The sequence below is a fragment of the Miniopterus schreibersii genome, assembly GCF_964146895.1.
Source record: "Miniopterus schreibersii genome assembly, chromosome: X".
NCBI classification, from domain to species: Eukaryota; Metazoa; Chordata; class Mammalia; order Chiroptera; family Miniopteridae; genus Miniopterus; species Miniopterus schreibersii.
This window is the reverse complement of record NC_138104.1, coordinates 72,660,327-72,683,833: the sequence shown is the minus strand read 5'-3', so window position 1 is coordinate 72,683,833 and position 23,507 is coordinate 72,660,327. Positions and strand designations below refer to the sequence as shown.

The following is a 23,507-nucleotide window of genomic DNA, read 5'->3' as shown; positions in this document are numbered from 1 at the left end:
TGTATCCACCCAGTAGTGACTGCAGTTCATGCAAGTGATCCTGTAGAGCTGTTTGCTTTGGATGCTAGAAAAGTAGTATGAAATTCGTGGTAGAACTTGCAGAGAAAAAAATCTAGTAAAAGGGGTTCAAATAGATGTTAACGGCTTCATTCAGCTCATGTTGGTCAACTTAACACCAGGTAACTCTGACCTGATGCCAAATGCAGGTTGTACAGGGAAAGGGGAACAGGGCCATGTATAGCAAAAGGGGGTGAGAGGTCCACGTACAGGCAGAGTTGAAGACAGGTCCATGACTGTGCTCTTCCTCGGGTTTCCCTTTCTTGTAACTGTGACCAATGTGTCACTGGAATGTCTGGGAATTGATTCAACTAGTTCATGCCTCTTGGGTCCTTGGTACAGTCCCATGCCAGCAGCTGCCACAGGAGTTCTTTGGGAGATGTTTTTCTAGGCCTTGTTGTTGTTTACATTTTCAGGGTTATAAGAAGTAACAAGAAAGGTACAGCAGGGAAGAGAAGTGAATACAATTTTAAGGAGAAAAGGCTTGAAGCAAGGAAGAATGGGGGCTGTTGTAAGGATTTTCATTGTGTCCTCTGAGACAAGATGAACTCCCTTAGAAGATCAACTTTCTGGCCAAGATGAAGTCCTTTCATTCTCACCTGATTCTTTTCAGAGGGTAGCCCAGGGATGTACAAGGTTTAGGAATGGAGTCAAGAAGGCCTGTGTATTGAGTTGGAGGAGCTGTCTGTTCTTCAGTCTTCTGCCTTTGTCCGTAGCTTGGATGAACAGGGCACTGCTACAGGGCTTGATTAGATGTGCTTGGGTGCCCCAGGTAAGGGGTATTCCTATAGGGATGAAGAGAAGGAAGGCAAATTAGACATGGACTTAGTGAATTAATTTTACTTATATTAAAATTAATTAAATCTCCTTATATGTATTCTCATCAAGTATTATACTTAAAGAGGATTTAAAATAAACACATAAGTATCAAGTATATTAAATATATGAAAGGATATTGAATGTCACAAATATGAAAAAGTTATTTCAAAATAATGCAACATACATTTCATATCTGAACTTTGCAAATTGTCAAATTTAATTCTCCATACTTGCACGATACAACAATGCAGGCCCTGGCTTATGTTCCTGGGTAAAGGAATATGGCAATATGTGACAACTTGTAGGATTCCGTGCAAGGCACATTGTCCAGAGTGTTCGCATAGATTTATTCAAAAAGTTTGTCATACCATTATTTTTCGTACTTCAAAAACCATGTAGGAGTAGTGAAATATACATTTGATTCAGTATAAATAAAGTTGAATTTCTAGAAAATATCTGAAGGCCCTAACGTCAGCCATAAAATCTTCACAATTCAATACTGGATACAGAGCTATCCCAAGGATGTAAAACTGAAGATGATATGCAAAGCATGTTGAAAGTGGTTGGGACATGGGTGATTACTCTTCTTTTCTTTTGACTTTTCTCTGTCTTCACAAATGACTACAATAGGAAGAATATCTTTTACACCCTGAGGGAAAAATACTGGCATGAACATATGACAAATCTCAATGGGCTTTGTAAATTCCCAGGCCCAGTGGACAGGAGCAAGGGCGTAGTTGGCCTTCACCCATAAGGACAATAAAGTGAGGATGCTGGAGGACACACGAAACAAGTGGATTTCCTAGAATGAAAATACAGTGTTAAGCAAAAACAAAGCCAAAACTATAGCTCCTGTCCTTAAGAAGGTTACAGCATGGTATTTAAATTTGAGATAGGAGTCACAGGCTATTTCTTATTTCTATCTAAGTTATGAAATATCACATTTCCACTTTTTTTTGGTTTTTTTCTGAGAATGGAAAGGAGAGGGAGAGATAGTGACATCAATGACAAGAGAGAATCATTCATCAGCTGCCTCCTGTGTGCCCCTCCTGGGGATGGAGCCCGCAACCTGGGCACGTGGCCTGACCAGGAATCAAAGCATGACCTCCAGGTTCATGGGTGGACGCTCAAACACTGAGGCACACAGCCAGGTGCATTTTCACTTTGACTACATAGACTACTAAGAGAGAAGTGAATAGGAATTCTTCAAGTCCTTTCCAGTGGTTTTGAGGACAGCTAACTCATGCGAAAAACCCGAGATCAGTAAAAGATGTGAAGCCTCAATGCAACAGGCATCTCATTCTGTCTGCAATACACCTGTATGGATGGGCAGACCTGGAAAGAAATTTCTCACAAACTATTAATGGTCATTGGTGGGTGATAAAACTGTGGTTTACATTACTTTATGTTACCGGTCCTCCAAATATTCTACATTGAGGTTTGACTGACTAGGGTAACTGAAAAATAAACAGATAAAACCCAAAGAATGGGAAGACCATTAGGGGAATCAGAAATACATGATGCTGAGGAACTAAGGTCCAGGTTTTCACGAACCAAGAAAAATAGAGCAGTTCAGCCCAGGGAGGAACAGGCCTGCTCCTGCGTTGACACAATTGACCAATTCTGTCAGAAATGGCTTCATGCAATTTTTTTCAAACACAAAAGGAGGGGGAAGGAAAACTTTTATGTCTCCACACTGCCACCTTCTGACCAGAGAAACTCAGACCCATCATTCTTGAAGGAAAACTTGTTTTTCGCTGGATTTCACAGAAAACAAAACACTATAGATGACATATCAGGACACCATACCTGATGACAGTGATGGTCAGAAACCTCAGGGATGACCCCAGGAACTACTACAAAACAACACTAGCACCTCCTCTTCCTTAGTCCCGCCAAGGAAGCTATGTCCACAATAAGGGAAGTCCCAGGACACAGAACCCACCAGGAAACGAAGAGCTGCTTGGCCTTTGCAGGGTTCTAAACCTGCCTTTGGAGAAAAAGTAAGGCAATGCTAGTCCTGACCAGCTCTCAGCTAGAACTTTCCTCTGTGACCCTGTTGCAAACTGTCAGCCGAAGTAAAGGAACTGTGATGTCCAGATGCTGTGCCTCAACTGCCCAATCTGCCTCACATATGAGGCTGTACAAATTCCCTGGTCCCCCTTCACCCATCCTTAGCAGGGGAACATACTGCTTCCTTGGCACAATAACCTACCTCCTCTCAACCCTCATTCTTGGAGAACCTCCTGGTATTATCAGGGCCCAGAAGCCTGACTCCATCAACCTTGGAGCCTCTCCAACTTCAGGGTTGTTCTTCCTGATCACATGAGGATCACCTTCCACAGGGTCATGCCTCAAATCCCCTGCCCCTCCATGATGTCCACTCTAGCATTGCCCTCTGTCTACAGATCAACACTGTGCAAGACTCAGTCAGCTCCCTCCAAATCTCTCTGCTTAAACAGTCTTCAAACTCTTGGGGGCCTCAAGTGTGTACCCCGCAGCCTTCCTCACCTTCCACCAAGTTGCTGCTTGCCCAGCCTCCCTGGGCTTATAAACTCCCCATCTTACACAACCTCTTACTCCAATCTCCCCCCATTTATGCCCTCCTACTGTGCCGGAATCGTGGAAACGACCCGGCCTGAGGGTGAGCACCTGAGTAAAAACAATTTTAACCTTACACCTTGTTTTAAATTCAAGACCCAGAGACCATTGTCTTTCACAATCACCCTCCTCCGACCTACAACACTAGGTAACCCTCCAGCAACGCTCTTCCATTCTAATGGAGAACACAAAAACAATGAGAAGACTGGTGAATTTACAGAGCTTCCCAAACACAATCTGCCTTTTTTGCCCAGACGTTTCCCCTGCTCCTGGGCATACATGCTCATGACTGCAGCCAGCCCTCACCTGTGCTCAGGATCCCCTGTCTTCCACCGGCTCAGGGGCTTCACTCCTGCACTTAGCATCACTCCTCTCTCCTGAACCTTCACTGAGGAGGAATGGAGAGGTAGCAGAAGGGGAAATCTACTACAGTCTACACTTCCTAGAGGCTTGGTTCCCAAGGAATCAAGACATGGGTATTAGAAGCAGAGGGCTGTTTGCTTTTCAGTATATATTTTACTGTCCCCAAAGAAGGCAAAACATCCCCAGATGCTGGCAGAAGAAATCCTTCAGGATTCTGAGGATGTTGAATAGGTGACAGGGTGTTGGAGAGTTGGCATGAGCCTCAAAGGAGATGCTTTACAGTGAGGACGGATGTGCAGGGGTTCTAAGCATAAATGGGTCTGCAAGAAAACCCCATCCTCAGTGCTGCCCCACTCTTTGTCCAGATCTCACAGAAAACCTTCAAGGGAGGCTGGCAGCGACCTCACTGCACTCGCTGCGCATGCCCAGAAACGCTCCAATCAGGACGCAGCACCTTGGGTCTGCGAGCTCCTGGTTCCTCTGAAGGGACTGTGGAAGCCGCCGGGTCGGGCTCTGTGGGCGGGTTGTTTTCGGTTCCCTGGTACTTGTCATCATCCCCCTTCCCTTCAGCAGCCGGCGGGTCTCTGACCAGCGAGAAATGACAGGTAGGAACAGTGATTTCCCATAAAGTTTGCGGCCTTCGGTTTCTGTGGCCTGCAGAGGGCAGTGTTGCCTCACCTGCCGCACAGGCCTCCTCCTCCCCGCCCTTCCCACTGGAAAAAAATGGGCCCAGTCTCAATTCTCATTGGTCGCTCCTTCCCAAGCTTCATCCGCCATCTTGGCTGAATTACTCCCTCAGCGGGTTGGGCACTGGAAGCTTCTAATCCCTAAGCGGAGCGCTTTGCTTTTCATCTGCCTTCTCTTCGGAGCTGCTGCCTAGGTTGCTTGGAAACTCTTGTTTCTGCATCTCTAAACGGGATATTCATTGCCTTTCCCCAACCCACTTTGGGATTTACGACCGTTATGAATACAGACTGCAGTTATGAGTCACCTCACTGTAGAAAACTTGGGAAGGCAGATAAAATATAATAATAAAAACTGCAGTCCCATCACCCAATATTGAGCATTAAGAGTATTTTGTTATCACTTTCTTACAGATTTTCTTTTTTCCTTTTTTAGATCCTCACCCTAGGATATTTTCTCCATTGCTTTTCAGAGAGTGTGGAAGGGGAGGAGAGAGGAAGAGGGAGAAAGATGAGAGCGAGAGGCTACAATAGGTTGCATCCTGCCTGTGCCCTGACCAGGGTCTGTGATCTAGCGACCAAAAGAGGTGCTTCCCTAGCCAAAATCGAACCCGGGATCCTTTAGTCCGGTGACCTACGGTCTAACCACTCTGCCAAACCTGCAAGACTCCTACAAATTTTTCGTCAAACATAACCTGCACTAAAGTGCACTAAGGTTCATTTTTGTATCATGACTTCAACCTCCCCCCCCCACTTTTTTTTTTTTTAATATATCTATTAATTTCAGAAAGAGGAGAGGAGAGGGAGGGAGAGAGAGAGAAACATCAATGATGAGAGAGGTATTGATCGGCTGCAGACCGCAACCCGGGCATGTGCCCTGACCAGGAATCGAACCGTGATCGCCTGGATCCTAGGTCAACGCTCAACCGCTGAACCACGCCGGCGGGACTCAACCTCCTCTTCGAGTTCAGTGATATGTTCTGTCCTGTATTGTTTGGCACAGTGGTTAGAGCATCCGCCAGTGGACTGAAGAGTCCCAGGTTTGGTTCCATCAATGTTTCTCTCTCTCTCTCTCTCCCCCTTCCACTCTCTCCCAAAATCAATGGAAAAATATCCTCCAGTGAGGATTAAAAATTTTTTATTTTTAAATAAACTCAGTTATATATATTGGAAAATCGCTTTTATATTTCTAGTTATCTGACTAGAAACTAATGCAGACATTTCCCAAACTGTTGAAAGTTTCTGTAAATCGTAAATTGAAGATGCCAGGTCCTGTGATCCAAAGGTATCAGCACAGCCCCTTTGGGAGAGCAGCCTGTAGTGCGTGTCCGCTGCACTCTTTTCCCTCAGCATGTGGAGCAGTACCAACCATTTAGGGATGCTCAGTAAATATTGCAAAATGTTTCCCAATGTTACTTTTCTCCTTATATATCTATTCCATCTTTTCCTAGTCCTTCATTATCATGTACAGTTTTCTACTTGTTGGTTTCTTTTGAATTTGGCCCTTGGCAAGTAAGCATTTGTCTATGCCATTATCCTTTTTAAAAATTCCATTTCCTGACCACAGACAAGTAAACTCATGAGACAGATGCTGGTGAACAAGGAGAGAGTTCTGTTCGAGTGTCAGACCCCTGAAACGATGGGGTCTCCCCTCAAACAGCCACCCTCACATGGCCACCACATCTCAGTGCCGGCAGAGGATTTGACAAGGAGGGACAGGGAAAGAAGAGCAAAGAATTCAAGGGGAGGGGGTTGAAAAGTTCTCTTCATAGTGGCCAGTCCATCCCCATAAGGATGTTGAAACAGGTCAGGTGATGGTCTGGTGAGTGTCACCCTGGTCTTCATCCTGGATCTATGGCTGAAGGTCACCAAACCTAGAACTGGGATGACTGAAGGTCAGAGTCTGTGTCTTATGAAGGTAGTTCCTAGGATTCTTGCCCAAACATGCTGTTTATCTACAAGCTACATTTACAAGGAGAATGTCAAAAGGATGGTGGGGTGGGTTACAATTTCCTATGGCTACATTCCCAAGTGACAACAATCAGAAGAATTTCCTTTATGCCCTGAGGGGAAAATAATGGAGTGACTATATCACAGATCCTCTCAGTGGGTTTTGTAAACTCCGAGCCCCACTGGACAGGATGAAGGGAGCAGTTGGCCCTCCCCAGGGGGCCAAGTCAGGTTGCTGGAAGACTCACAAAACAAGTAGATTTCATACAGGTCTTCTGTGCCAAACTCAAGTGACCTTTAGTGTGGAAATAGGAGAATAATTCCAGTAAGTGGGAGCTACCGCTGTAATGGAAGCCCTGCCATCATCTGTTTCTTTGAGGTAAAATCATCTCATGGCTGCCCCACACCAACCCCTCCAATGGTTGGCCCCTGCCATCTGTTCTGAAGATGAATTTTGCTCCCACAGCTGGCACCTCGGCCTTTATGTGTGGAGTTTAAACTCATGTTCATGCCTGGGTGACCTACTGAATCCGAATCCATGCAGTAGGACATTTTTGGTAAGAGAAAGCTCAAGCCGCAAATGAGCCACATTATAGAAGAGGGTCTATGTGTGCTGACACCGCTAGTCCATAAGCACAGAAAAAAATGTGCCTTATGGCCTGGGAAGGTGAAATCCCCTCTATTGTGTTGGCTACTGTGAATTTTCATTTGTTTTGGGTCCTTGACACTCTTTAGTGGGGAGTTTCATCAGGGGAATGGAATCAGAAAGAATAGGGATTAAGATGACACGAGAGGTAGATGAGCAAGGGCCTGGCCAGCTTTGGGCCACAGAGTAAAACCGCGGAGGAAAGCAGGTCGCTCTAGATGTGACTGCATAAAAATGAATTTATCCGTGAATCTGAGCCACATGCATAATTAAAAGGTAAAAAACCAGGGAAAGTATTTGCACCATATCTGACAGAATGGGGGTCAGTTTCTATACATATAGCTGTTAAAAGCAATAAGCTCATCATTTTCCAACCAGGAATAAGTGCTGGTGTGAGAATGGAGAAACAAGAATCTCACAGGATGCTGGTGGCAAGACAAACGGATTTCTCTTTCTTCTAGTGGCCAGCAAGAGCGTTAAAAATGTTCACACCTTTCAATCCACTATATCTACTTCTGAGAATGTATTACAAGCAGTCAGAGATGGTTAAATATGTATGTACAAAAATATACTTTTCATTTTCTGGGAGGATATCTCAGAGGAAGGGATCAATGTGCTTTCCTCATGTATATCTCCTTCACTGAATGTCCCTCCAAGGCACTCGTGAGTTCTCCACCACAAAGCAGACATGGGTGATTGAACAGATAACTGTTGTAAGTAAATTTAAAGAGTATCTTTTATCACACTCGGTCTCGTGGCTGGGAATTGTGTACAGACTACACACATCACAGGGAATACTGGAGACAGCAGCCACGGCGAGAACATGAGCTCTGCAAGGGCCCAGCTACGAGCTGCTGGGTGCTTTCTGCTGGCCTCCACCCATAAGCAGATGCTGTTACCGCCCTCGTTTTACACCTGTGGAAACTGAGGCACCCAGGAGAAGTCGCTTGTTCAGGGTCTCAGGGCTCCATACAGAGGGCCGCAAAGGTCAGTCAGACACTGCCGATTGCACACTGCTTTGCAGGATGCTTTCCTGCCCCCAACACCAGTATGAAATAAAAGACTCTCTTGGGAAGAGGGTCAAAGGGTCAGCAAAACTTTTTATTCTTTTCTTTTTTTTAAGTATTACAGATGTCTCCTTTTCTCCCCAATGACCCATTCCACCCTGTCCCATCCCCCTCTCCAGTCCCTCTCCACACCATTGTCCGTGTCCTTGCGTTGTGCATATAAATTCTTTGGTTAATCTCTCCCCCTCCACCCACCCGCCCTCCTCCATTCCTCCGACATTCGTCAGTCTAATCTGTCCTTCCATGTCATTGAATCTATTCTGTTCATCAATTTATTAAGTTCTTTAGTTTCGACATATAGGCTAGATCATGTGATGTTTGTCTTTCTCTGCCTGACTTATTTCACTTAACATAATATTCTCCAGGTCCATCCATACTGTCCCAAAGGGTACAAGGTCCTTCTTCTTTACAGCTGCATAGTATTCCACGGTGTAAATGTCCCACAGCTTTTTATCCACTTATCTACTGATGGGCACTTGGGCTGTTCCCAGATCTTAGCTATTGTAAATAGTGCTGCTTTGAACATACAGGAGCCTATATTCTCTCTGATTACTGTTTCAGGATTCTTAAGATATATTCCTAGAAGTGGGATCACTGGGTCAAAACACAGTTCCAGTTTTAATTTTTTGACGAACCTCCATACTGTTTTCCATAGTGGCTGCACCACTCTGCATTCCTAGCAGCAGTGTACTAGGGCTCCCCTTTCTCCACATCCTCGCCAGCACATGTCATTTGTTGATTTGTTGATGGCAGCCCTTCTGACGGGCACGAAGTGATACCTCATTGTGGTTTTAATTTGCATTTCGGATGATTAGTGAAGTTGAACATTTTCTCATGTCTCTTGGCCATCTCTGTGTCCTCTTTGGAGAAGTGTCTATTCAGATCCTTTGCCCATTTCTAATTGGATTGCTTGTCTTCCTCTTGCTGAGTAGTATGAGTTCTTTGTACACTTTGGAAATTAGCTTCATATCAGATAGATCCTTGGCAAATACGTTTTCCCTGACTATGGGATTCTTTTATATTTCGAGGCTGTTTTCTTTTCCAGCAATACTTTCCAAAGCATGTAAAAACAGTTATTTCTCACAACATAGTGCTAAATGAAAAAGGAGGAGAAGCCAGGTAGGAAGTCGTTCATACAGTGTGATCCCAGGATTATGAAACAATAAGTATTTACAAAGAGAAGAACCTGAAAGAAATCAGATGCTTGCCCCCAACACTAGTATGAAATAAGAGACTCACTGGGGAAGAGGGTATCATACAGCAGTGTTAGCTAGTCATACTGTTGCAATTACATCCCTCGTCCTTATTTAGCTTATAACTGAACCTTCTGCCTTTAGATCACCTTCCTCCAATTTCCCTTTACCCCACCCTTCACCCCTGGAAGCCACAAGTCTAATCTCTTTTTCTAAGACTCTTCTTTTTTTTATTTCCACATATAAGTGAAATCACACAGGATTTACCTTTCTCTGACTTACTTCACTTAGCATGATCCCTTCAAGGTCCATCCATGTAGTTGCAAACGGTAGGATCTCTTCTTTTAGTGACTGAATAATTTTCCTATGTGTGTGTGTTTGTATGAATATATACATGCTGTAACTTTTTGTCCACTCATTCATCAGTGGACACTTAGGCTGCATGCTTATCTTGGCTGTGTACAAAATGCTTCTATGAACATGAGCATGCACATATATTTTGAAGCTTCTGTTTTCTCTTTCCTCTTTTGTTTGTGTTTCTGGATATATTCCCAGAATCCGAATTGCACGATCATATCATAGTTATACTTTTAATATTTTGAGTATCATACTTACTGTTTTCCACAGTGTCAGTACCAATTTACATCCCCACCAGCATTGCACAAGGGTTGCCTTTACTGCACATCCAGACTAGCATTTTTTATTTCCTCCAAGAAAATTAACATATAGTTGATGTGCAATATTATATCAGTTTCAGTGTACAGCATAGTTATTTGTTATTTATATACCTTATGAAATTATCACCAACAAAAGGTTTAGCACTGATCTTTACTACATTTATCTTCTTGTCTTTTTTATGGTGGCCATATTAACAGGCATGAGCTGATAACTCATAGTGATTTTGATTTGCATTTCCTAATAGCTAGTGATCTTTAGTATCTTCTCATGCACCTGTTGACCTCTCCTATACCCCTTTAGAAAAATATCTATCCAGGTACTCACTGAGTTTTACAATGGGTTACTTGGATTTTTCCTGTTACTTGTATGAGCTCTTTATATAGTTTGCATGTTAACCCCTTGTCACAGATATGGTTTGTAAATATGTTTTTCCATTCCATAAGTGGTCTTTTCACTTGGTGCGTGGTTTCTTTTGCAGTGGGCAGTCTTTTCTTGATATCTTGAAAATACAATGGTGAGCAAAAACAGCAAAAAATACAGCCTCTTTCTTTGGGAAGATTACAGGTCAGGGGTTATTTCTGATTTCTGTGTCAGCCTTTAAATATAATTTTTCACTCTTTTAGACTACGTGGACTTTTAGGAAGCGAAATGAATAAAAACATACTCAAGTCTTTTCAAATGATTTTTACAAAAGGTAACTAATGTGAAAAATCTCAGGTTCATAAATTATGGGGAAGTGACAATATCATATGAATATCATTGTGTTTAAAAAGCACCTTAAGGTATGAAAAATCTCTAAGAAAATTCATCACTAAATATTAATGCTCAGCGGTGGGTGATGGGACTGTGGTTTAGATTATTATATTTAATCAGTCCTGCAAATTTTCTACAGTGAGTTTTGAATGATGAACGTATCTGAAGAACATTGATAAAGGGTCAAAACAACTTGTGGAAAACCAATGAGGAACATTGAGAAGGCGAAATACCAATAGTGGAACCGGGGCACAAGGTTTTGTTTGGAGATACCACCTAAGGGAGCAACTGGGCCTCAAGATCAGTCAGGCCCGCTTAATCTCGCAAACAATGCGCCATTTCTTGTACAAAAATTGGCCTATCCTTGTTTTTATACGAGCGAAGGGAGGGGGAGAGGTGAGCAAGGACAGCTGCAAGGTGCAACACAGACACCAGCTGATCGGAGGAACTGAAGGCCCCCAATCACGCAACTAAAGCGTCTTTTCCGCGATTTACTCGTGCAGACCAAGGGGATCCAAGGCTGAACCCAGGGGGACTATGAAAAGACCAAGGAAAATTAGGGAATATACCTACAGGTTCCAGCCAATGCGTCCCAGTAAAGTCAATTGCATAGTCCCGCCCTTAGAATCACAGCAACACCTGCTGGGAGTCCGGAAGCCCAAAAGCAAAGCTCCACAAGACGAGGCTGCGCACTGATTGGCCAGTGCTGGGCATGCGCACTAGGATTCAGTGAAGTTGCTGCCCGTCTTCCCGCCGCCCTACTCGAGAGGCTGTGGGCTCCATAGTGGGGGAAGCGCCGGAGCCCGAAGGAGGATGACAAAGGCGTTGGTACGGATGCCACAGGTGGAGCGCTGGGGCACATGCGGCAGTGGGGAGAAAGGGCCTGGACGTCCTGATTCAGACCCGTAAACTGATAGGTTGCAGCGGGATCCGGGCCTAGACCGCCAGTGGACTTTGGCAGGTAGCCTGCCTGAGTGCAATGAGCTCCTGCAGGCTGGCGGGCGGGCGGCCAGGCACTCAGAGCCCAGCACCAACTAGACACCGCTTTCGGATTAACTTGGACTTTGGATGGCACTAGGGATGAGGCCTCCTGGGGCCTCTTTTGCAGGTTCTTGTCGTTTTATCGATACTTCTCAACCTCCAACGCAAAGTCTGCAGGCCAAGGAGTCTCTTAGGCAAACAAAATGTCAGCCCTGAAGGTTAATTTACCCTGCAGTTTGCGGCCTTAAGTTTCTGTGGACTGCAGAGGGCAGTGTTGCATCAGGTATCAACGCAAGCCTCCTCTTCCCCTCCTTTCCTGTTTGAAAAAAATTCTTAGACTCTTTTCTCTAGTAGGCAACTTCTGAGCCTCAAAACCTCAGCAGCCATTGTGGCCAAATTGCTCCCTCAGTGGGTTCAGCAGTGAACCTGGGTATTCTATACACTGGAACAATGATTTTCAAATCGCCTTTTCTTCTGAGCGGCTGCTTAGGTTGCTTAGCAACATTTATTTCTGCTTCTCTGAAGGGGTTCTCATTGGCTTTCTCCAACTCATTTTAGGTTTTCTGGGCCTTTATGAATATATACTTCAGTTATGGCAGTCACTCAAACCTTACTGAAGAAAACTTGAGGGGCAGATAAAATATAATAAAGTAATTCAAACCACAGTCCCATTACCCAATATTGACCATGAAGAGTATTTTGTGCTCAAGAAAACAGCCTGAAAATGCAAAGGGACCCCACGGTCTGGAAAAACATATTGGTCAAGGATGTATCTCTCATAAGGGGCTAATTTCCAAAGTGTACAGAGAACTCATACTACTCAGCAAGAGGAAGACAACCCAATTAAGAAATGGACAAAGGACTTGAATAGACACTTCTCCAAAGAGGACATACAGATGGCCAAGAGACATATGAGAAAATGCTCACCGTTGCTAATCATCAGAGAGAAGCAAATTAAAACCACAATGAGGTATCACTTCACACCTGTAAGAATGGCTGCCATCAACAAATCAACAAACAACATGTGCTGACAAGGATGTGGAGAAAGGGGAACCCTGGTACACTGCTGGAGGGAATGCAGACTGGTGAAACCACTATGGAAAACAGTATGGAGTTTCCTCAAAAAATTAAAACTAGAGCTGCCTTTTGACCCAGTGATTCCACTCCTAGGAATATATCATAAGAATCCGGAAAAACTAATCATAAAGAATATATGCACCCCGATGTTCATAGCAGCACAGTTTGCAATAGCTAAGATCTGGAAACAGCCCAAGGCCCCATCAGTAGATGAGAGGATAAAAAAGCTGTGGGACATTTACACTGTGGAATACTACCCAGCTATAAGGAAGAAGGACCTCGTACTCTTTGGGACAGTATGGATGGACCTGGAGAATTTTATGCTGAGTGAAATAAGCCAGGCAGAGAAAGACAAGATCTCGCTTATATGTGAAATCTAAGGAAAGTAATAAAATGATGAACAAAATAGATTCAATGACGTGGAAGCATAGATCACACTGATGAATTTCAGAAGGATGGAGGAGGGCCGATGGGTTGAGGGGGCGTGATTAACCAAAGAATTTATATGCACAACCCAAGGACAGGGACAGTGGTGGGGAGAGGAACTGGGGAAGGGGATGGGACGGGGTGGAATGGGTCACTGCGGAGAAAACGGGACATCTGTAATATTTTAAGCAAAAATAAAATTTTTTAAAAATGACAACAGCCAACACACACACACACACACACACAAAGAGTATTTTGTGCTCAATTTCTTAGACATTTTTCATCAAACAAAAGTTGCATTTTAAACATAATAAGGTTTATTTTTGCATCGTGACTTCAACCTCCTTTTTCAATTCATTTATACATTTCCAAAGTTGTTTTTACATTTTTCATTATCTGATTGAAAAATAATGGAGACATATTGCAAAGTGTCAAAAGTTTCTGTAAATCTTAAGTTGAATATGTAATGATCTATGATCCAGAGATGGCAGCACAGCCCCTGTGGGAGAGCAGGGGCTGCAGTGCATGTCTGCTGCCCCCTTCCCTCAGCACCCGCAGGAGTGCCTAGCATTTAGGGGATGTTCAGTAAATATTGGGAAATGTTTTCAAATTATATTTTTCTGGTCATTTTTCTTTATGTATAGATAAGATCTCTTTCCCTATTCCTAGATTATAATATACAAGAAGTTTTCTCCGTGTTTTTCTTTGTTTGCTTGTTTTTTGTTTTTTGATCTGGGCCTTTGTACGTCAGCATTTCTCTATGTGAATAGCATTTCTAAAAATCACATTCTCTGACCTCAGGCTGGTCAGTTGACTAATTGAAGGCCATGTAGAGCCTGTTGGTGACACACTCAGGACAGAGGCCAGGTCTTTCCAGTTCCAGGGCTCTTTCCTTCATTCCATAACAAGTTCAAGTGAGATTTAAGGGAACAAGAAGTAGCACAGACTGGCCTTGGTAGAGAAGGTGCATCTTTCATTGTTGCTCCCTGTCTTCATCTCCTGTCAATACACTGAGAGTCCTTCCAGAGGGAAGCTGCCCTGCGGCATATTCACTTGGTTAGAACTTCAGTTCTCCTATGCACATGAGGTGCTTTGGTCCAGTGGTTAAAAACGACAGTCACCCCAGCCTGCCACCTTGGATGATTGACTTGGGCCATGTAATGAGGGGCAGGGTGCATAAAGGAAAACACACTGAACATGGACTTAGGGGCCGTGTGACCGACATGCTATGGGAATTGGGAACAGTGACATGTGACAGTGAGTAGTGTGTATGAAGCAAGCCTGGTCTGACTGCAACAGACTTTCTCTCTTCAAGTCCACAAACACTACTGACGCTGCTTTGGCAGGCCTCTCACATAACTGAAAAAAAGGCCCATGTTTCTTACCAAATGTTTCAATTTACAGAGTAGTGTACACAAATCATCTGATCTCATTTATAATGACAACTTCTTTAGCACAGAGTGTCCTTTGATTGGTCCTGCAGTTCCTCCCTAATACTTTCTTCCTGGAGGTCTCCTGCAGGGCTTTAGGCCAGGGCGCCAGAGAACTCCCTCCCAGTTCCAGCTCTGCCAGCCTTCCCGTTTTTGCTCTCTGAGTCTCTGCTTTCTGGGCCTGCTGTTTCCTCAGTTCTAAGACTCAAGCTAAGCTGTTGGTTGAACAGGAGGGCACATCTAGGGAAAGGTGTGGTGAGAGCCCCTGCTGCCAGTACAGAAACTCCTCTTTTTTCTGGTATGTATTGGAATTCTTTCCAGGAAATGTTTATTTTACTTTGACAAGGAGTATGACATCCCCTGGACTACATGGTCTCTAAGATTTTCTCATTGCTCAGTCCACATGACAGGGAACATGGAGAGGAATGAAATTATAAAGATGAATAGACGGGGCCGCCCTCAGGAGTACCAGGCACTAAAATAAGCTCTAAGCCTAGGTCCCCAAGGCTCTCAAGTTACTCTTCCTGCCATAGTGGTAATGAAAAGATTCCTTGAAAGAGAACTTCCATCATTTTTAAAGCCATTGAATTTTGCTCCCTTTTCCCAAACACTAGACTGTACGCTGGGGTATATAAGTGCATGGACTGCATCATCACTGAAACAATGAAACTGTATAGAAATTTGACTCCATATTTTTGCTTATTGACTTTTCCAAGAACTATCTTTTCAAATTGAAACTCATACTTTTTTAATATTTGTTATCTAATGGGATACGTGGTTGTATTATTTTGGCACAGACACCCTTTGTTTGTAATCCAAGGGTGTAGGGAAATTCTTTAGTCCCCCTAAAATTTTGATTCCACAGTTTGTGCTCTTGGCTGCGCAAAATCATGTCACTGAAATGTATTGAGAATACACTGTGTCAGGCACTCCTCTAAGTCCTTTGTATGTAGTGTGGTGCCATTTATGACAGAAACCTTCTCTTTTAGGTTAGTATAATTATCCCCATTTAACAGATGTGAAGGAAAACTGCTAGATAACTGCTCATGGGATCTGTATAACATGAACGCTATGATGACTGAGGGGAGAGGTTTCCCTAGAATCTCATTATCAGGAATACTCGTTCTTGCCTTGAAACGTTTGTATCCACCCAGTAGTGACTGTAATTCGTGCAAGTGATCTCCTAGAGCTATTTCCTTTGGACGCTAGAAAATCAGGGTGAAATTAGTGGTAGAACTTAGGGAGGAAAAACCTAGTAAAAGAGATTCAAGGAGAGGTTAGTGGCTTCATTCAGCTGATGTTTGTGTCTATAAGATCAGGTCACTCTCTGAGCTGGAACAAAATGGAGGTTGTACAGGGTAAAGGGATGAGAGGTCCGTGTGCAGGGAAAGAGACAGGTCCATGACTATGGTATTGCTGAGGTTTCAGCGTCTTGTAACTCTCAAAAATGTGTGGTTGGAATGGCTGGGAATTGGTTCAACTTGGCTATCGCTCCCAGGCTTGGTGCAATCTCTTTCTAGCAATGGAGTTTTTCAGAGCTGTTTTTGTGGGCCTTTTTGCTTTTTACATTTTGAGGGTTATAGGAGCTAACAAAATAGGTGCACCAGGGAAGAGAAAAGTTTTCTGAGACAGGGCTTGAAGCAAGGAAAACTGGAATTTAATTAATCTACATTGTCTCCTCGTAGACAAGTAAATCTGAATCCTTTCATCAGCCTATTGTGTTTTTGAAACCATCTTTATTGTTGAGAAAACTAGAGATGTCCCCACTTTTCACCAGGTTCCCACTCCACCCCGTTCCGGAACCGGAGACGTTCACCTTACAAAGACCAAGCGGCACTCGGAGGCTCCGGGTCCAGGAGACTTGACTTAACGCCGGCGGACCCAGAGGAGTCCAACGCCAAAGTCTGAGCCCCGAACATGAGCAGGTAAGAGGTTATATAAGGTACATACTTCCATCTCTGTAGAGGCCAGAACTTGCTTAAAATGAGGGCGGGGTGAGCCTTCTATTGGGAAGTTTCTATCCAGCTTGTCGCCTGGGGGAAATGTGGCCAGATGAAGCAGGGGAAGACCCGGTCACCTTTAAACTAAATCTTCTCTGTCAGTCCCCCTTTGATGCCCCTGAGACGTGCTTCAGAGCGCGTCATCTAGGTGACCTTGCGGCCGGTGCCCACGTAAGGCCAGAATCTTAGCTGTGGTTAGGGGGGAGACTGAATTCTCCATAAACTTCATTAGGAGGTTAAGGATGCAGGGCCCTATTGTGACAGAAAGGATGGTGACAAGGGGTCCCGCGAGGGGGAGTAGCCAGGAGGACCATTGCCCTAATCCTCACCACCCTCTGGCGGCCTCTTGTTCCCTACGTTGTTTGATTCTTGCTCTGAGTTCTTTTACTTTAGGAATTACTATTCTTGACTGGTTTACAAAGTAGCAGCATTCTTCTCGTAGGAAAATGCATGTACCTCCTTTCTCTGCAGTCAGTAAGTCGAGGGCTCTTCTATTCTGGAGAGTTAGTGCTGCAAGGGAGTTTAGCTGGCTTTGGAGCAACACGAGAGAGAGAGTCGGCGACTCTTTCTATGTCATCATTGAGCTCCTGTGACGGTTTATGGTAGAAGTCTCCCGAGGTCCCTAGCCCAGCTACTCCTGTACCTACTCCCGTTGCTATACCAGCCAAGATCAGAAGAGGGATAAAGGCTGCCCGCTTGGACCTGGCCAGGTGGTTTAAGGCAGTTTCGAACTCATGCTCTGTGAGGATCGAGATGTCAGGGGTGAGAAAGATCTTTATGCAGATTCCCGTCCAGTTCATCTCTAGACATTTGTAGGCTGAGGTGCCACAAAGGAAGATTTCTAGTGGTGCACAGAGTGTTTCCTGTGCAAGAGTCTGGTTCAGTGAACACATGTCTGCGGGATCCCTACCATAGTCTATATGGTACGGTTAGAGTTTGTCACAGGGCTACAAGGCATGTGAGGTTGGAACTTATGGGGTTCACCTGGACCCCCCGTACAGCAGGCCCAAGGAGTGCTGTCTGAGTCTCATCGTTAAGAGTTTCATTCCAACTGCCTGGGACTAGGGTCCCTGTGTCCTATCCCTTCATGTAGGCCCTTCAAGGTGTCTATGGTCTTCTGCACGGTTTTCTGGATCTGAGCCTCGAGGGCCTGATCCTGGACTCCTCCCCCATCTGACATTCCCCAATGAGTAAGGTAGGTCCAACAGACTCTCTTTCCTTTGTGGCCATATTTCCCGCAGTTGTTAGTGTGAGTAGAAATCTGCCCGGTCCAATACTTCTTACTGTGGTAGGTGCACAGGGTAGCCTGGCTAATTTGGTAACAGGCAGCGGGCATGTATGTGTAGGCTGTATGTTCCGCCCAGTTGCCTCTTACCCTTTCTTTACAGTTACACTGAGGCATGGTGGGGGCCTCAGAGCACACCAGGGTCCCAAGGAGCAGAAGCAGAGTGAGTGCATACATGATGCCCAGGGACAGTCAACAATAAACAGTACAATTCTAGGGAGTACGGTCCAATTAGGAGGGGCAGTCGCAGCGAGGCCGAGTCCGAAGATCAGGGTGACAAGTACACCTAGGAGCAGGAACCACAGAGGTCTCCACTGTCCGTCAGGTAGTTGTTCACCTTAGCGGGATCCTGAGGGTGTCATCTGGGTCTGGGTCGGCCTTCCAGTCATCTGAGTGTCCCTCTTCAGGCGCGTCGTGGGCTTTCTGGACTCTGGAATGATAGACCCACGGGGTGATACCTGTAACTTTAAGAGTAGTGGGGGTGGTGAGGACTATGGTGTGGGGTCCCGTCGAGCGTGGCCTGAGGGGTTCCTTTTTCCAATCCTTGATCCATACTAGGTCTCCAGGCCTGGAATGGGTGTACCGGGGTTCCTAAGGGAATGGGGGCTCTTTCAACTACGTACCGCTGTAACTCTGACGGGTGGTTCCTAGGGCCTGGAGTTGCTCTGTCAGACTCCTGTCTCCTACCTGATGTAGGTCCCCCGGGATGCTTCCTAAACTTGGGGGAGGCCTTCCATATACTAATTCAAAAGGGGAGAGACCTAATCTTCCAGGGGTGCAGCGGGCACGCAGCAGGGCTAGGGGTAATAGGTCTACCCAGGGGAGACCGGTTTCTTGGCTGTACTTGGCTAATGCTTCCTTAAGGGTACGGTTCATGCCCTATCCTTTCCCTGAGCTCGGAGGGCGGTAGGCTGTGTGGAGTTTCCACAATATGCCAAGGGCCTGGATGACTTCAGCTACGAAGGCTGGTCGGTTGTCACTGTGGATGCTCAGCGGCAGGCCAAACCTGGGGATGATCTCCCGTAGGAGGGCCTTTGCTGCCTCTCGGCTTTTCTGTCCTGGTAGGAATGCTTATTGTGCCAGGCGAAATTCGAGAGGAACGGATGTCCTTGGCCGTTCATAAGTGACACGACCGAGTGGGGCACTTTGATGCTTAACCCCTGTCCTAGGGTGAGTTTGTCAGCTTCCTTGATGAGGAGGACAGTGGCTGCTAAGGCAGGGAGGCCATCCAGAGGCTCCCGGGTCCAGCTTCTTAGACAGGTATGTGATGGGTCTCTGCCATGGACGACAGGCTGTGTGAGTTACCCCCAAGGCTATTTTGTCCTTGTCGTGGACGAACAGGTTGAATGGTTTCCCGATGTCAGGCAGTCCTAAGGCGAGGCCTGTCCCAGGGCTGATTTGATGCCTCGGAATACTTCCTCTGTCTCTTCTGTCCAGCCCAACGGGCTTCGGTCTGTGCCCCTTAGGGCATGTGGAGGGGTTTGGCCATTGCCGAGAAACCCCGAATCCAGATCCGGCAGAACCCGGGGGCTCCTAGGCGAAGCAGGTGACCCACACGGCAGTGCCAGGGACCTAGCTGAGAAGGGTGCACGGGTTTGGGACCACCGGGTGCAAAGAGACAGTCACTTTGTTGATAGCGCCGAGATGCTGCACTGGCCCGTATCCGCCCCCGGGTTTCCTGACAGGCAGTAAAGAGGTGTTCCAGGCTGATTGGCATCTGACTGGAATACCAGAGTCTCTGCGTTTGGTTAGGTGGTCTTGAATGCCCAAATGCGCCTCCCGGGGATGTGATACATCATGGATGCGCCAGGCTGAACTGTTCGGTCCTTGTCCCGCCTGTCGGGCTCTCGGGACTCTCTGGCTGGCATCTGAAGGGCCCCCTGACGTGGGCAAAGTCTCCCAGCGGGTCCCGGTGTGAGAGGGCCTTCTCCTCCGTGGGGTGGAGGCGATGCCCACGGTGGTGGGGTGTCCTGATCTAGCACTGGAGGGGCCGTGGGTTCTCCCCTGGAATAAGGGGGTGGCATCATGGGAGGCTCGTCTTCTTGATCACCCATGAAAGCTCGTCTCCCTTTGGGTCAAGCGACGAAGACCTTAGCCTCTCCCTGCCTATTTGTGCAGAACCGTACCCAAGGGGGAAGGGTCTGTGCTATTTCTAAATAGGAGTGTACCTAAGGAAGCTGATCTGGGTGACCAGGGTCCCCAGTAATAACCTGCCAGACTCCGCGGATTGTGGGGACATCTAGGGTTCCTTCCCAAGGCCGCCCGACCTGAAAAGAGGGCCACTCAAGCTCGCACAAAGTGCGAAGGGTGCCAAGATTCATACTGATTCCATAATCCCCGGAAAAGCCCTTTTTCAAGTGTTTCGGCATGCAATCCACAACTGCGGGGTTTCCTTGACGCCTGCTTATGCTTCCCCTGTGCGATGTCACAGAACAAAGGGTGTGGATTCCCGGGGGGAACCTCTCAGACACCCGTCCATCTGCTGCCTCATGGCGATTTGGGTCAGCCTTGACTAAGGTGCACCCGTATAATTCCCGGGTCAGGTCAGGCGAGCCTGAGTCACCGTTATGTCGTTACCGCCGACCATGGACACGGTTTGGGGCCAACCCGGATCCCGTAGCTCACGCCCTGGGATCACAGACACACTCAGTCTCACAATCATTCAGAGGTTCTTACATTCCCTCCCTGGTTAACCCTACCTGGGGGCCACTAGAGGTCCTTGGGAGGGCATCAGGCTCCCCTCTACCCCTTCGGTCAGCCTAACTAGGTCGGGGCCTGGGGCCTTACCGTGTCCAACGCCTGGTCCTGGTCCTGGTCCTGGTCCTGGTCCTGGTCCTGGTCCTGGTCCTGGTCCTGGTCCTGGTCCTGGTCCTGTCCCGCCTCGCCTCTCCTCTCCTCTCCTTGCCTCGCCTCCGTGAGTCCCCTGGAGACGGCTCTGCGGGGCCCAGTGAGGTCAGCGGGGTTAGAGACTTTCAAATCAGGGCCAGGCGCACCTTCTCCTCTGCGACTCCTTCCACCGCCGCCACAGGCTCTCACGCAAGCCAGTGGCGACAAGGGGCCAGCACCGTTCGGCCCATGGGCCCAGAGGAGTACATCTCCAAAGTCTGAGCCCCTGACTTTAGCAGACAAGAGGTAATATAAGTACGTACTTCCGTCTCCGTAGAGGCGGGAACTGGCTTAAAATGAGGGCGGGGTGAGCCTTCTATTGGGAAGTTTCTATCCTGCTAGTTGCCTGGGGGAAATGTGGCCAGGTGAAGGAGGGGAAGACCCAGGTGGGACCCTCCGCCACCTTTAAACTAAATTTTCTCTATCAACCCCAGGCCTTCAATGCACTATTGTCTGTGTCTGTGAGCAATGTATACAACATTTGGATCAATGGAACAGAACAGAGAACCCAGAAATGAACCCAAGCCATTGTACTCAGTATTGCAAAAAGGAGGCAAGAGCCTACAATGGAGTAAAGACAGTCTTTGCAATCAGTGGTGGTGGTAAATATGGGCAGGTATATGCAAAAAAAAATGAAACTAGCCCGGCCCGGCGTGGCTCAGCGGTTGAGCATCAACCTAGGATCCAGGAGATCGGGGTTCGATTCCCGGTCAGGGCACATGCCCGGGTTGCAGGCTAGGCAGCCAATTGATGACTCTCTCATCATTGATGTTTCTGTCTCTCTCTCTCTCTCCCTTCTCTCTGAAATTAATAAAGATATGTTTAAAAAAAAATGAAACTAGACCAACGTACACCAAACACAAAAATAAACTCAAAATGGATAAAAGACTGAAATGTAAGTCGTGAAAACATAAAAACCCTAGACTGACCAGAGTGGCTCAGCGGCTTAGCATCGACCTGTGATCCAGGAGATCAGGTTAGATTCCCAGTCAGGCACATTCCAGGGTTCCGGAATCAATCTCCTGTGTGGGCTAGGGAGGGGGCAACCTATCAATGACTGTCATCATTGATGTTTCTCTCTCTCTCTCTCTCTCTCCCCCCCCCCCTTCTCTCTGAAATTAATAAAATATATTTTGAAAATAAAAATATTAGGAGAATAGCAGGCAGCAAAATCTCAGACATTCCTAGAAGAATTTTCACCCAAACATCCCTAGGGAAACACAAACAGTTTGTTCTTTTCTAAGAGGATAGGATTAGGATTCACTGCCTAATGGCAAAAAGCACTTGGCACTTTTTGCACAAAATGTAGGCTATCAGTTTTTTTTAAGAAAGAAGGGCGGGGGTGAGAGGTGAGCAGAACAGTTGCAAGGTGCAGCACTGCCACCTGCTGACCAAAGAAACAAGCCAGGACGCCAACGACAAGTGCACTTTGCTTGATTTTACTCCCGCAGTCTCGGCAGCCCTGGTTTAACACTAGGGGCACTATGGAAACCTCACAGAAAATCACAGAACTCCATGATAGGTTGAAGAAAACCTCCACAGTAAAGCCACCTTTATAGTCTCGTCCTCGGAACCACAGCAACGCGGCCGGAGGTCCCAGCACCAGAAAGGAAGCCTCGGAAAACGGGGCTGCCCACTGGTTGGCCGTTCGGGACACGTGCGTGGGGTTCTTCGTGCCATTCTTGGAGTCTGCGTAAACACATTCTTCCTTTTCCTTTTGTTTTGTTCTTGCGGACACTGCTGGAACCTTAGGCTGAGAGAACGAACTAATGATTTCCACATGCTGTGGCCCGACTGTCACAGCTGCCCCACAGTCACACATGCAGGACCCTTAGCAAGCCGGTTGCCACCCTCCTCCTGCTCCCCCATTCCCGATCCCAGAGAGAGCTCTTCCTAGGACAGGCTCGGCCTTCATCCTCCTGAACCCTCCTGGTAACCTCCAGGTCCCGGAGCCTGATCCAGCCAACCAGGACAATCTAGGTTCCCAAGCAGGTTTCACTCTTCCTCCCCACGCTCTGTCCCCCTAGTTGTAGTCATTCCCTGGGCATCAGGAAACCCAGTGCTGCTCAGTGATATCCTTTCTTAGCATTCCCTCTCTGATCACCTCCAACACCCTGCTCTCATCAACCAGCTCCCTTCCTCTAATGACGCTGCTTAGAAACCCTTCAACCTCTAGGGGCCTCTAGTGGGGACCCTACAGACCTCTTCACCATCCACCAGGCCCCTCCTTACCCAGCCTACCCTGGCCTATAAACTCTGCCTCTAACATACCTCTCTAGCTCCTTTCTCCCCCTTCCACACTCTTCTACTGTTCCCCAGTAAAGGACACATTGCTCTCTGTATGTAAGCACCTGAGCGTTGATGCCAAAAATTTTAACATTACCAAATTGTCTTAAAACCACGAAAATGAGACCATCGATTCTCACTGTCACCCTCATCCTACCTACATCACTACCTTACCTTCTAGCACCGCTCTTCCATTCTGATGGAGAAGACAGGAGCAATGAGGGGTGACTTCTCAAAGCTTCCCACACCAATAGACTTGTTTCTGCCATGACATTCTCTGCTGCTCTTGGGCATGCCTGCTCCTGACTGCAGCCAGCCCTCACGTG

General features: G+C 46.6%; 1 long non-coding RNA gene and 1 pseudogene across 2 annotated transcripts in view; one reads left to right on the top strand and one right to left on the bottom strand.

The window, feature by feature from the left end:
• The window catches only part of LOC308551015 (high mobility group protein B1 pseudogene), a 535,482-nt pseudogene that overhangs the window by 16,978 nt on the left and 494,997 nt on the right, over nt 1-23,507 (bottom strand). The window lies entirely within an intron of this gene.
• LOC308550835 overlaps nt 16,321-23,507 on the top strand; it is a 47,386-nt gene continuing 40,199 nt past the window's right edge. Inside the window, exon 1 of the long non-coding RNA XR_013997973.1 lies at nt 16,321-16,649. This is a non-coding gene — a long non-coding RNA (uncharacterized lncRNA). The remainder of the gene's footprint in view (nt 16,650-23,507) is intronic.